The sequence below is a fragment of the Saccostrea cucullata genome, unplaced genomic scaffold, assembly GCF_032062105.1.
Source record: "Saccostrea cucullata isolate Sc308-1 unplaced genomic scaffold, CSIRO_AGI_Scuc_v1 ctg6, whole genome shotgun sequence".
NCBI classification, from domain to species: Eukaryota; Metazoa; Mollusca; class Bivalvia; order Ostreida; family Ostreidae; genus Saccostrea; species Saccostrea cuccullata.
The window spans coordinates 329,195-343,128 of NW_026938995.1; the positions used below are offsets into that span (position 1 = coordinate 329,195).

At 33.3% G+C, this 13,934-nt stretch overlaps 2 long non-coding RNA genes across 2 annotated transcripts; one reads left to right on the plus strand and one right to left on the minus strand.

Annotated features, from left to right (window-relative positions):
- The first annotated feature begins 1,471 nt into the window (after nucleotides 1-1,471).
- LOC134252021 (uncharacterized) lies at nucleotides 1,472-3,912 on the plus strand. Its single transcript, XR_009988880.1, has 4 exons — nucleotides 1,472-1,517; nucleotides 2,702-2,864; nucleotides 3,388-3,563; nucleotides 3,686-3,912. It is a non-coding gene; the product is annotated as an uncharacterized LOC134252021 (long non-coding RNA).
- LOC134252022 (uncharacterized) lies at nucleotides 3,257-11,414 on the minus strand. Its single transcript, XR_009988881.1, has 4 exons — nucleotides 11,252-11,414; nucleotides 11,017-11,136; nucleotides 7,883-7,988; nucleotides 3,257-3,919 (listed from the first exon to the last, which is right to left on the minus strand). It is a non-coding gene; the product is annotated as an uncharacterized LOC134252022 (long non-coding RNA).
- Nucleotides 11,415-13,934: the final 2,520 nt, after the last annotated feature.

Genomic DNA, 13,934 nt, shown 5'->3' on the forward strand with positions numbered 1-13,934 from the left:
TTACCATGAAATTCGAATTAAGTGAATCTCGCACGAATTTTCATGTATTCTCATACTTTCACACACTCGAATGTGTACACAAAGGAAAGTTTCAAAGGTTGGAGGTCGGCTAAATCCCAAAATTAATGAAAAGAAACGTTTCTGCTTAGGAAAAAAAATATATTAAGGTCAATTTTATGTAATATAATTTTGATACCTGGTATATATTTCTGAATACGAAACCTGTATGATGCATTTCTTATGATATGCAAGTTCAAATAGTATCAATATATTGCGTGTCTAACGTACGCTTGTGGAAGAGAATTGATTTTTATATTTGAAATGTACGTTACGTATGGTAACGTACATTTTACGTATTTCTAACTGATATTTTTTTTTAATTTAGTCAATGAATTGCGTTTACACGAGCGAAACAAAATTATCGTTACAATCCATTTGACAACTGGCCACATAAATCCATCTAAATGCACCCCAATCCTCGTAAATGTTTTAGACTGTTACCACATGCTAGAAAATTTATTTTTAAGTGTTTTAAATTCATCTTTGACAACCTTTTTGCAGGTGGTTTACTTTTAATATGCGACTTTTCGTCAATATTAATTTAATTGTTGTTGATAATTCAAAATAAAACAATGTATGCATAGGCTTATAATTGGTATAAAAAAAAAAAGAAACAAAACAAAACAAATAAACCCAGAACACAAGACGGTCACGTACATTTCAAATACTGAAAGGCACACAATACTCAGTTTTGTTTGAATCATTGCATTTTGGGTTATATTTTTCCAGATCTGCCGAAAAGCACGTATGTTTGTGATTTGAAAAACGATGTTGCAACATACTAAAAGAAATTGTTAACAAACTGTCGATGGATATATTCGGAATATAGATTTATGTTAAGTTTCAATGGCCATACACGAGCATTTGTTAGATCATAGCAAAATACGTCTGACTCTTATATTTTTTTGTCTGTACCCTTGCACACAGGTAGAAGTAACTAGGCTACGACCGGTGTCTATGGCAAGCCCTTTTACTATTTATTCGAAAAATAATTATTTCTTTCAATTTGAGAGATATCTCTCTAGCATAGAGAGATATCTCTTTAGCCTATAGAGATATCTCTTTCACTAATAGAGATATCTCTTTAAACAAAAGAGATATCTCTTTTTGAAAGAGAGATATCTCTTTTTGTAAGAGAGATATCTTTATAAGCTAGAGAGATATCTCTTCCAGCGAGAGAGATATCTCTTAAAGTTAGAGAGATATCTCTTTAACAAGTTTAAAAGAGATATCTCTCATAGTTAGAGAGATATCTCTATAGATTTTCAAAAAGAGATATCTTTCTAAGCTAAAGAGATATCTCTTTTAATGAAAGAGATATCTCTTTCCAAATCACCCTTAAAATAACATAATTAATTCTCCCGTTGAAAACGAAAGCGAAACAGGAAGTAATGTTTGTTAAGTCGTTCGTTTTTGATTATTGAAAAGAAGAGGAGAAAATGGATTGATTGATACAGGTACTAAACAACGTGTAATCGCTTTATTGATTTAGTAAATCACGTACATACAGTACATACAAGCTATTCCAACTGGGTCACGAGCATTTTAAAGCATAAAAGTAAGTGTTTTCAAACTAAAACGTTCCCTTAAGATTGGTCCCATACATATATGATTTCAGGCAAATAGCATCGTTTTTGAAAGGGGGGGGGGCAACCAGAGAGATTTGTTTTTTATATTTACCAGTAAAAGTTGACCAAACTCGATAATCCTATTTCGGGAGGGGGGGGGGGGTTAGTGGCCAATTTTTTTCAAGACCAAATATTCCTTTCACTTCCAATTTTTATTGCATAAAATACTAAATTTCCCCATTTCCATGATATCACTATACTGTTATTCTATACTGTGGTAAGAAGTGGGGTGGGGGCCAACAAACTATTCAATGCACATCATCAATAGCACAGGTACTTGGGTCATGGTTTATAAATATTTATAATGTACCTTATTGATGTGTAAAAGTACTTTTTTTTACCTATCAATAAGGTACATTATAAATATTTATAAACCTTGACCCAAGTACCTGTGCTCAATAGTAGAGGTATTGTTTGGAAAAAAGGGGGGGCTAGTAGTGATCAAACTGGAGCGGATCAAAGATCTAATTTTAATTAGATTGGGGCAAGGCGCCCTTCCCTCCCCCTCAACCCCCCCCCCCCCCCTTTGTTGCTTTGTGCCTGGAGTTAGCTCACGGGACAGCTAATCATGAGGTCGACATATAGTCTTAGAATGCAAAGTCAATAAAACAAATAGGAAATGCATATGTTACCAAATTCATCAATCACGGGAATACAGGGTTGATTACTACGTCGATTAAACATAATCCTGATAGAATGTTCTTCTTTAATTTGTTAAATAATAATCCAGAAATAAAGACGCCCAACATTACTTCTTTCATATACACAGGGATGTATATACTCATTTTCAATTTTAACTGTGGGATGTTAAACAACACACATGTACGATCAATATATTAACTGTAAAGCCTTATGACCCCTTTCCCAAATACTAGTTCTCTTACAATTAAGAGACAGACACATTGCTAGAACAATCAAATGGTGTCTCCCAACAGGCCTGCACTGGGTCCATAGGGCATTCATCATTCAATGATGGAACATTTTATCTACTTTTGTCATCATATATTTTACAGGGATCCAGGAGGTACTGAAAAAGGGACAATGCTTCGACTGAATGTGTCATTCATTTACATGTACCAGTATAGATCTGTTACTGAGGCATATCCAATAATTCTTATACTCATGAAGAGTGTGGCAACTTCCAAGTAGTTGATGCTGGGACTCATTTTAAATCAGGTACAGGAAAAATTTTCTTTTCTTTACTTCAATATTTCAAACTTACTAGTTCAGTATCAAGTTCACAAAAGCTCACACACCATGGCGTTAAAATCAATGGACCATAATGCTAGTTAAATTTATCATGTTGCTTTCTTATTAAATTATCAATTTGAAATTTGATCGGTAAAAATTATTTGTTAACAAGTATAATTCTCCTACTCTCTGCCTAATATTACATCCCAACGATTGAAAATATATGTTGATAGGTTCTCCACAAAAATTGCTAACTGTGCAGAATGTAACTTGTTTGCACATTTGTTTCAACAAACGACATTTTCTTAACAATCCTTCAGTATAACAAGACAAATATTGGATGCTTATTTTAATACACTATAAATAAACATCAAGAACAAATTTAAGGAAGTTTAATTTTTGTGTATTTGGTTGTTACATGTGTAATTTGTTGTATATATATAGGATGTACACAAGCATTTTATAACATTGTTAACATTCAAGAAAGCATTCACTTAATTTCTTGTAGATGCTCACTTCCAGGATGTTTCCAGGTTCTTGTTAAAAGTGTTTTATATGGCACCATTCAGCTACAAATACTTTGCCGGTGGAACTGTGACATCAATCAGCTGCTCATGGCACAGCTAATTGGCAGAGAATTTCCTTTGGGACAAGCAAACTGTTTCGAACATTTTACACCTGCAAGTAAGTACTTAATTATGCAATTTTGTTTGAAGGAAGCTAAAGGCTAATGATTAATGAAAATACAAGCCAGATGAAGTACAAAAGTGTTGATACAAGTCATTTGAATTTTTATTTCTTTGCAGGTAGTGATGAATGTACTGGAAGGTTTTTCAGGATCTCTCCCAACATCATAGGTACAACTGGTCACTGTGCTTGGTTGGTTATATAAGCCGGCATATTATTAAGGCGGTGACATAGCTCCAAATGATGCTTGACTATTTTTCTTCAAATTATAAGTAAACCTGGATTGATCTCTGATGCAGTAATATAGAGCCATGTCCATTTTTTAAATTCTATCTTCCCACTGTCACAAAGTACTGAAATAGAAATGATTTGATTTTAAATATATTTTTTTGGCTTTTCTATGTAACATAAAATTCTACAAAAATTCAAATATTAAAACTACTTCAAAACAAGATTTGTTTGTGAAACACTTTGCGCCCGGTGACAACAAATTCGAAAAAGTTATTTTTAGCATGTAGGTCACAGTCAAGGTCACAAGGTCATTGAAATTGGTGTCATTTGCAAGAGCTTAATTTGTGGAGTATGCATATCAAATATGAAGTCTTTATCTTTAATGGTTCAAAATGTATGGGGAAAGATCAAAATGGTATTTATAGCATTTAAGTCACAGTAAAGGTCACAAGGTCATTGATCTTGGTGTCATTCAAAAGAGCTTAATTAGTGGAGAAGGCATCCAAAATATGATGTCTCTATCTTTAATGATTTAAAAGGTAAAGCGAAAGTTCAACTACTGTATACAGGGTTATTTTCGCCCTTACACAACTGAAAACAAGTTTGGCCCATTTTAAATTCGCCCAAAAATATTTATGTTTAAGATATACAGTTTACTCTGAATTTGCCCTGTTTTAAATTCGCCCACGCAAGACTGGGGCGAAAGGGGCGAAACTTAAACGGGGGAAAATTTCCCTGTATACAGTTAGCTATTTTAGCATATAGGTCACAGTCAAGGTCATAAGTCATTGACATTTGTGTCTTTTGAAAGAAGTTAATTAGTGGAGTATGCATATTAAGTATGAAGTCTCTCTCATGGTTCAAAAGTTAAGGCAGAGGTTAAAGTTGCCAACAGACAGGACAAAAGCAATATACACCTCGGATCTGGGCACATAAAAAGAAAAGTGGGAAACTTTACTAGATGAGTCAATCTCGGAAAAAGAATGGAAATTCTTCTTTGTAAATGCATCATCGTTCACAAAAGAGACAACTAGAAATATGTCCATAGGACATGAATGCCCCGCCAAGGGTATATCAGTACTGCAAGATGAAAATTTGAATTTGTGTAACTGTTTGAAATTCCAGAATATCTTGAAAAGTGATGCAGTTGAACTGGTTACATCAGTATGCATCAGCATATGAAGTTTTAACACCAATTGAAGAAAAATGAGGTCTTAGGTCAAAGGAAAGACCAATGTCAAAGATGTCAATGCAGTTGAAAGCTCTCATCATTATGTATCAGCATATGAAACTTGAAAAATAATATAATGAATGGTTTCTTTAAAACTAACTTAATCACAATTTGTTAAAAGTGAGGCCAAGGTCAAATGAAAGATCAAGATCAAAATGTTGATGCAAATGAATAGCTATCATCAGTATCTATTAGCATATAGAGTTTGAAACTAATTTAGGAAGAGTGAGGTCAAAGGAAAGGTCAAGGTCAAAAATATTGATGCAATTGAATAGCTCTCATCAGTATGTACACTGTATCAACATATGAAGTTTGATAAAAATATCTTGAATCAATGGTATCTTTAAAACTGAGTTTAACACTAATTTAAGAAAAGTGAGGTCAAGGTCAAAGGAAAGGTCAAAGTCAAAGAATGTTGATGCAGTTGCTCAGCTCTCATCAATATCTATCAGCCTATGAAGTTTGATGAAAATAATTATCTTGGATAGTTTCTTTGAAAATGAGCTTTGAACAGAGCTAAATGCAAAGTGTGACGGAAGGACGGAAAGACGGACATGACAAACACTATATGCTCCAGCCATATTCATGGCGGGGCATAAAAATAATTTATTTTCAATATCGATTACTGATGAATTATATTGCAACCAACTCCTTTCTCCATAAAATCAAGCTGTCAGAAAATAGTGTATGTACATTCTGTAATATTGAAAGAGAGACAATAATTCACTTATTTTATGATTGTGTATATAAAGTTGACAGAATTTTGGAATGAATTTGTACAATGGTTTAGTGTCATTGAAATTAATTAAAAAATATGCAAAAGAACTGTTTTACTTGGTAATATTCCCAGTAGAAGGAAGTTGTTTAGAAAATTTTCTTTTATTAGTTGCAAAACAGTTCATTTAATATTATAGATAGTAAGCCATTATTTATTGATGCAATAAAGTTATTTAAGTATTACAGAAACATAGAAAATTATTGTGAAAATTTTTTTCGATGTAAGGACAAAATACTCAGTAAATGGGCCCTGTGTGATAATGTGTACAACAAGTGATGAAAAAATCAAAATTGTATTTTTTTGTTAATTTATATCTATATATTTTGGTACATCTGTTTTGTTTTTGGATAAATCATATGTTTAACTGTCATATGTTTACATATATGTACATTTATTATGCCACCCTTCAAAGAAGAGAAGGCATATTGCTTTGCTGCTGTCTGTCGGTCCATTTAGTTTCCGTTTATTTTCTTCACAACCATTGCACATACTGAAATGAAATTTGGTATACGGGTATATCAGAGGTCAAGTTTGACAGAGTTATGCCCTCGGACTTAGAAAAATTCCAATGTGGGGGGAGGGGGGCATAAGTGTTTAACAAACATCTAACATCTCTTGTCATTTTGAAGTTTAGAAAGTGCAATGTATGAGTGTGTGTAATTGTGGTGGTGAGTGGGTGAAAATTGTTTGGTATGCGTTTGTATATATACTGAAAGGAAAAAGAAACGCATAAAAAACTTTTGAATAAAATTAAAACTTTTATTTCCAACATGTTTTCCAGTATTGTTATCAAACATTTTAATTGATTTTTAAACAACAAGTAACCGAAATATTGTGTGACTTTGACTGATAATCCCTGAGTTATTGAAATTGATATGTCGATACCCCCCAAAATCAAAATAAAAATTCTCATCATCTCCCTTGCGCATCAGTAACAGCCTTGATTTTTTTGTTCATTGAGTTCACCAGAGCATTTATCTTTCTCAAGGATTATCATTAAAGCCTTCCGATGGTAGTCTTAATGGTTGAGAGTAGCTGTATTATTCCAATGCTAATAAATTCCCCGCCCAGTGAATCCCACGAATTTTCGTTTTAAGGATAGAATTTACTGAATCTAGCTGATTTGGTACACTTGAATGTTTGTAAGGAAGCATCGACAAACACTGGCTACATTTTCTCAGCGTGAACATGCTAAAAACAATACGCATACAGCACGTGTGAGAGTAAAATTGACGTAAAGTTGCCAAGCTTGCATACCAAATTAGAGCAGAGAGTTTCTGTCAGTATTAGGATAAAAATATGAGTAGGATTGCCCGCTGTAAAAATATCGGTTTCAGTGATAATGACTTGACAATAACCGAGGTAGCATGATGAAAAACCCTATCTTGATGTGACGTTGTTACGGGCCAACGTCACTCTTATGGTTGGTTGGAAACCTTGTAAGTTACTCTCTGACAACCGAAAAAACTTTTTTAATTGAAAAGTCAAAATCAAACTGCGCAGCAACATGGTGTTGCCTTTTTATTCACTTACGCAATTCAAATACTGGAACCAGTGTAACTTCCGTCAGCCATACCATGATTGCAAGAAATTTATACTGATTGCAAATGCGGAAAAAGATTTCTATAACTCTAATGCATCTCTTGGCACACAAAATGTGATCACAAAATTGTCATCATCAACATGCACGTGTATTTGGCTTTTTATTATATACACCATACATTTCATGGTTGAGTAATTTTGACCAGCGATTTTAGTGCACAGTAACCAAAATACACATCTGACCAATTTTCATAATTTTCGGCCACATAGTTGAATATTTTTCGCTTTTATGCTATTATGCGTTTCTTTTTCCTTTCAGTATATGGATATACATGTAGGAAAAGCTTCAGAATAAAGCATTTAAAAAAAAGTTTTGGAAAGTATGGCAATCATATACCAGTACTCAGAAATGCTAAATAAAAGGCTTCCTAAGAGAAAAAAAAATCAAAACTACCAATCAAATAAGTATTAAATGTAAATCTTTTAAGATGAAGGGTTTGCTTTGTCAGATTCTTTGCTTCAAAGGACACTTACCTAAATAATGTCATGACAGGTGAGGCACATGGCTGGTCTTCAAGCTGGATCAGTTCTTAATCAAAACCATCCAGTATTGTCTTAGGATTGCAGGATGTGCAGACACCTGTAATTTAGCAAGCTTCTGTAACATGTCATTTGAATTATTGCATACTTGTATGTGCAACTGATAATACAGTAAAACTCAGTTTTAACGAAGTCACTGGGACCTATGAAATTACTTTGCTACATGTATATCCATAATTTGTTATATCCATATAAGATATTTTTAAATATAACTGGGGATCCAAGATAACTTAGCTATATCCCTGAATTCGCAATATCCGTGTTCGTACTTACCAAGTTTTATTGTTATTTAGGACTAAGGTGCCTGACAAATATTGAGTTATACATCTTGCAAATATCCATTCATTTGATACAAATCTTAACTTTCTTCGTTAAATTTCATCAAAGATTTTACAAGAAAATGAGAATAAAAAAATATTGTCGTTCACAAACACAGAAAAAATATTTTTATTTAAATTTTTTATTTAACAATAGATGTTTGTAACACTTACGCCCCCCTCCCCCCAAAAAATTAGAATTTTTCTGAGTCCAAAAGTGCATTACTCTGTCAATTATGGTGCGATCATACCCAAAACAAAACTTGACTTCGATATTCATCTGACTAATCTGTGTACTAAATTCCATTTCAATATGTGCAACCTCTATAAAGAAAATAAAAAGAAGCTGCAAATAATTTGAATTTTTCTAAGTCCAAGGGGCATAACTCTGTCAAAAATGGTACAATCATACCCAAAACAAAACTTGACCTAGATATTCGTCTGATATACCTGTATACCAAATTTCATTTCAGTATGTGCAATGGTTGTGAAGAAAATGAACAGAAACTAAATATACCTACAGACCGACCGACAGACAGCAGCAAAGCAATATGCCCTCCCTTCTTCTAAGGAGGCACAAAAATATTTGTTGCATTTTCATATCTAGGGTGCCCCTCCAAGGCCAACATTAAAAAAACAGATTTGTTTGATGTACTCTGACCGACCTCTTAAAATGGCCCCTACCCATTAGCAATCACTTTTTGGGCACTTCAAATTTTTTTATTTTTCCACCTTAATTTTCATAGATGTTTTAAAGATAAGGTATCAATTTTTTTTAAAATGCTTTTCAATTTATAAATATAAAGTCTTTCTAGCTAGTAATGAAAACATCAACAGATTTCTGAGTATGTGCATGGTTTTAATTATGACAGTTATCAATTTGTTCAATACTGTAAGGCAAAAGAAAAAAAACCCTACCAATACCTACCTACTAATCTTGATAAAAGTGGGTAGGAGTACATCAAACAAACATTTTTAAAGATGGTCAATGTTGACTAGTATATTAGTCATCTTGTAAAAAAAAATCCATACATGTATATATAATAATTATACATTTAATCTGTAAACAAGAGTATTTTACCCCATTTTAATAGTGAGGTGAGATGACAGTAAAGTTGAATAAAGGGGTCTATGTCTAAACCTTAAGGTGGGGTGGGGGTAAAGCATCCCTGGACATCTCAGACTTTTTTGTCATTTTTTGATATGCTATGTCTTACAAAAAATTAATTTTATATTTGTCCTAGAACTTATTTTGTTGCATCAATTTCATACCTGTATTTGATTTGCATTGTTTTGGATTCTGATAATTCAAAGTCAGTATAGCCTTAGGTGCCGCTGACTTTGGATCTCTTAGCAACTGCATCTTTTATCTGTGTTACTGGTTCTCTTGTACCTCTGCTATAAAATAAGTTTTAGTGTATACAATTGTGTAATATCAATGACTAAATTCAACAGACAGATTTGTTTAACATCCCTCTCAAGAATTTTTCACTCATATGGAAACACCGGTGGAGAGCTGCAAATTTTGTCCTATGCTCGGCACTCAGGGCCATTGAGCAGGGAGGGATCTTTTTAGTGCCAATACCTACTGTGAGGTTGGGCCATGGTTCATACTGTATCATCCCAAGGACAAGTCTCCACATCCCACAGTGGGATTCAAACCCACGATGTAAGGATCAACTCCTAACTTTGCGACTCTAGAGCAGATGCTCTAACCACTGCGCCATGCGGGTGAATTTGAACAGACAAAAATTTAACCAAAATCCCTAAACCATGTTCTATAAATAGGGAACATACTCTCAGTCTCTAAAGTGAGAAATATGGTCATGTTAATGTAGTGATCTGAAGTTTGTTTAATGCAGCTTCTGTAAGAAATTTTTGACCTAAAGTGTAATAATAATAACACAAGGTATCTAACTCCGAATTACACGGAGCACCCCCCTCCCTTAAAATCGTGCTCCTTTAAGAGGAAATGCACGGGTAAACTGTTTATACCTATTTCTTCTACAATAATTCATCTACACAACCATATATGGCATGCTTGTCTCTATTTTCTTTTACCTCTGTAATCAGCGTCAAAACTCTGCTTGTTGGGTCGAAAGTCAAACTCAACCATAGAATGGTATGTTCTAGTCTTGGGCAAAGAGCAAAATTAAAAAATCAGTGGTTTTAAAAATTCAATTCTATTGTTTAAATATTGCAGTGAGTAAATAGAACTTGTTTACGTCTAATTTTCCCTGAAAACATTAAGATGTTTATCTGATGTAATGTTAGAAACAGATTTTTATCCAATCAAAATCTCTGTGCGGGATCAGCACATACCGTTCCATGGTTGAGTCGACTTTTCCACTCAGCAAGCAGAGTTTTGTCTCTGTTTACGGAGATAAACAAAAAGACAGACATGGATGCTATGTATGGTTATGTAGATAATTTATTGTAGAAGACAATCGTATTAAAGAGTTTGACAGCTAGTGCATTTCGTCTGAAAGTGTATATAAATGAATGCGTTTCTGAGGGAGGGGGTAAGAAGTGTAATTTGGAGTAAGATACCTTGTGTTATTACATGTATACTGTGGGTTAAAAATTTAGTACTGAAACAAGCCCCTTTGGGCAAAAAATATGAACAGAACATCTTGTAAATACTCAAATAGATCTAAATTGCTACAAACACTTAATACACAAAAAGTTAATCCACAGACATACGAAAGGTAAAACTTTACTGAAAAATATGTATATCAAATAAATATTTACCCAAACAAAAGTGATGCAGCCACAATATGACGTTAGTAGTAGTACCCATCGAACACTGACAAAACTCCTCCTCTACAATCAGCTGATGAAAACATTATTGTCCTCGGATTCGAGAAAATTCTGTTAATAAATTAAGGCAAAAGATGATTACAAAACTATTTCATTCGGTTGAGAATAAAACACCTAATTTACCCTCAAAATAAACAAGAAACGGATGACACTCTGATTTGTTTACCTGTACTTCGATTGAAATTTTCCTGGTGGACAAGTTTTTATTACATCGTAAGTCGATAAACCATTCCGCTTTGTAAAACTATTTTACTTTCCCCCGAAAGCTTTGCGTAAACCAGAAACATGCTGAACTCAATGACACAACTCCACGTGTTAGGTACCCCGGAAGTGAGGTACCCCGCGAGTTACGTGACAAGCACTTTCAGACCCTGGACCGAATTTTCTCAGCTTTTGAAATACTTCCGGTAAAGGGAGAAGTAATTTCAAATGGAATTTAAATAAAAATAATGAAGAGAGATATCTCTTTGCAATAAAGAGATATCTCTTTTTGCTTGAGAGATATCTCTTGTAGACACTTTTGAGAGATATCTCTTTCACTTTGAGAGATATCTCTTAAGATAAACTTAGAGAGATATCTCTTTTACTTTAAGAGATATCTCTCAAAGTGAAAGAGATATCTCTCTAGGTGAAAGAGATATCTCTTTAGGTGAAAGAGATATCTCTTTAACGTTCAGAGATATCTCTTTTCACGAAAGAGATATCTCTCAAGGAGAAAGAGATATCTCTCAAAGTAAAAGAGATATCTCTCTAAGTATAAGAGATATCTCTCTAACTTTAAGAGATATCTCTTTCTTATAGAGATATCTCTTAGAAATAAGAGATATCTCTTTAAGTTGGGAGATATCTCTATTTTTTAAGAGATATCTCTCTAAAATGAGAGATATCTCTGTAATTTGAAGATAAAATTTATTTTCCGAATAAATAGTAAAAGGGCTTGCCATAGGTGTCAATTTCAGCGAAAGAGCACAAAAGAATGGTAATGAACTGAGGTGGAGGGGACTCCCCAATAATATGTAAAATGAACGTTACCGAAGTGACGAGACATAGTTGATGACAAATAACCTCTTTTGTTACATTATAATTTCTTAAATTACTGTCTTAAAACGCTTCATTGAAATGATTTTTATGTCAATAATTGCTTTTTTTCTCAATATTTTCTTATTACTTATTTACATATTATTACAAGCTTGAAATGTACGTACCTACTCATATTCTGAGCAATCGTATCTTTATAGTGGTGATTGTGACATATAACACAATGCGATTACATAGAGAATCTTTTTGGAATGAACTGAAACAAAACGATGAATTTTTAGATTAATTTTAAGCTTTTTATTAAACAGAAATTTATCTTGAAATGTACGTTACATTTACGCAGTTTTCTAAATCGGCATGGATATATGTTAAAAAGACAGTAACTACAAAATAGAATTTTACTACATGTACATGTTAGGTTCCAGTATCTATAGAAAATGACAAGATTCCAAACTGATCGCTCTAAACAAAACAGAGAGAGAAATTTAAAGCATATATTTAAAAAAATGTTTTTATACATCTGGATCAAAAAGTAACCCTTGTTTTTTGAAAGGAAAAATCAAACGCACGTTCGTATGCCGAGAAAATATGTTGCTGACAGAGTTGGTAGGATGTGCTGGTGTCAAGATGAGATATTCCAATTGTGATTTGAATGACATTTTTTTTTACATATCTTTTTGGACATTGAAGAAAGAGTAACGTACATTTCAAGCTACATTTCTGAATAAAATCACCCTCTACTTTATCGTCTTGTCATTATTCCATGTATTATAATTTGATGAAAAAAAATCTGGAAACAAAATCTTCAGATACTTTCTTTCAAAGGTAATTGATAGAAAAATTGTTATCTTGAACTTCATTTTTTTAAAAATCAGAGAGGCATTTGTGCCCTTATATTGAGAATGGGTGTCAACCCTCATATTAACAAACATTATATATCATGTAAAATAAATCATCTTTAAAGAGAATATTCTGACATGTAGAAACGCAATCTCTACCCAGAGTTATCGTTCGCTTCGCTACAACACTTTTAAAATAAAACATTGACTACTATATTGTAGTACCAGTTGAAATCACCTCCGTGAGCGACCGACATTGTTCAAATCATGACCTCCGGGGATAGGACGAGGTCACAATAGAGAATCCAAGTTTTGTATTAAAATACATGTATATAGAAAAAATCTTTTTAAAAAATTCTTCTCAAGAACCACTAGGCCTGAAAAGCTGAAACATGTGGTAGCATCTTTGGGTAGTGTATATACTATAAATTGTTCAAATAATGACCCCCAGGGGTAGGTTGGGGAAATAACGGGTATTGCAATGGGTAAAATATGTGAAGAACAGCATGCATGGTCAGTTACTCAGGTGGAGCATTGTGACCCATGAGCCTCTTGTTTATTTATTATTAACCTGGGTAGAAAAATTGTTTTTTTAAACAATCTATTTTACTTTCAATAAATGATCATGAAGAACCCTACCCTAATTCCAGAACTACTGACCCTGGGGCCATGAATATTCAAAATTCAGACCTAGGGGACAGGGATCATGAAATTAACAAATTTTGTACCCTTTTACCAATTGATGCTATTTATCCAAATAGATTGAAATTGGTATAGTGGTTCAAGATGTGGTGGCAAATAAAAACATAGGTAATCAGAGATTACAGAGCTCACCTCAACGAATGTTGCCTTTAAGTAAGGCAAAGTCACACAATTACCCAACAAAAAGTGTACATCCAAAAATGCAACATTTATGAAATTTTGATCTGATACTTTGAAATAGACCTATATAAAAACTTCAATCTAGTTCTT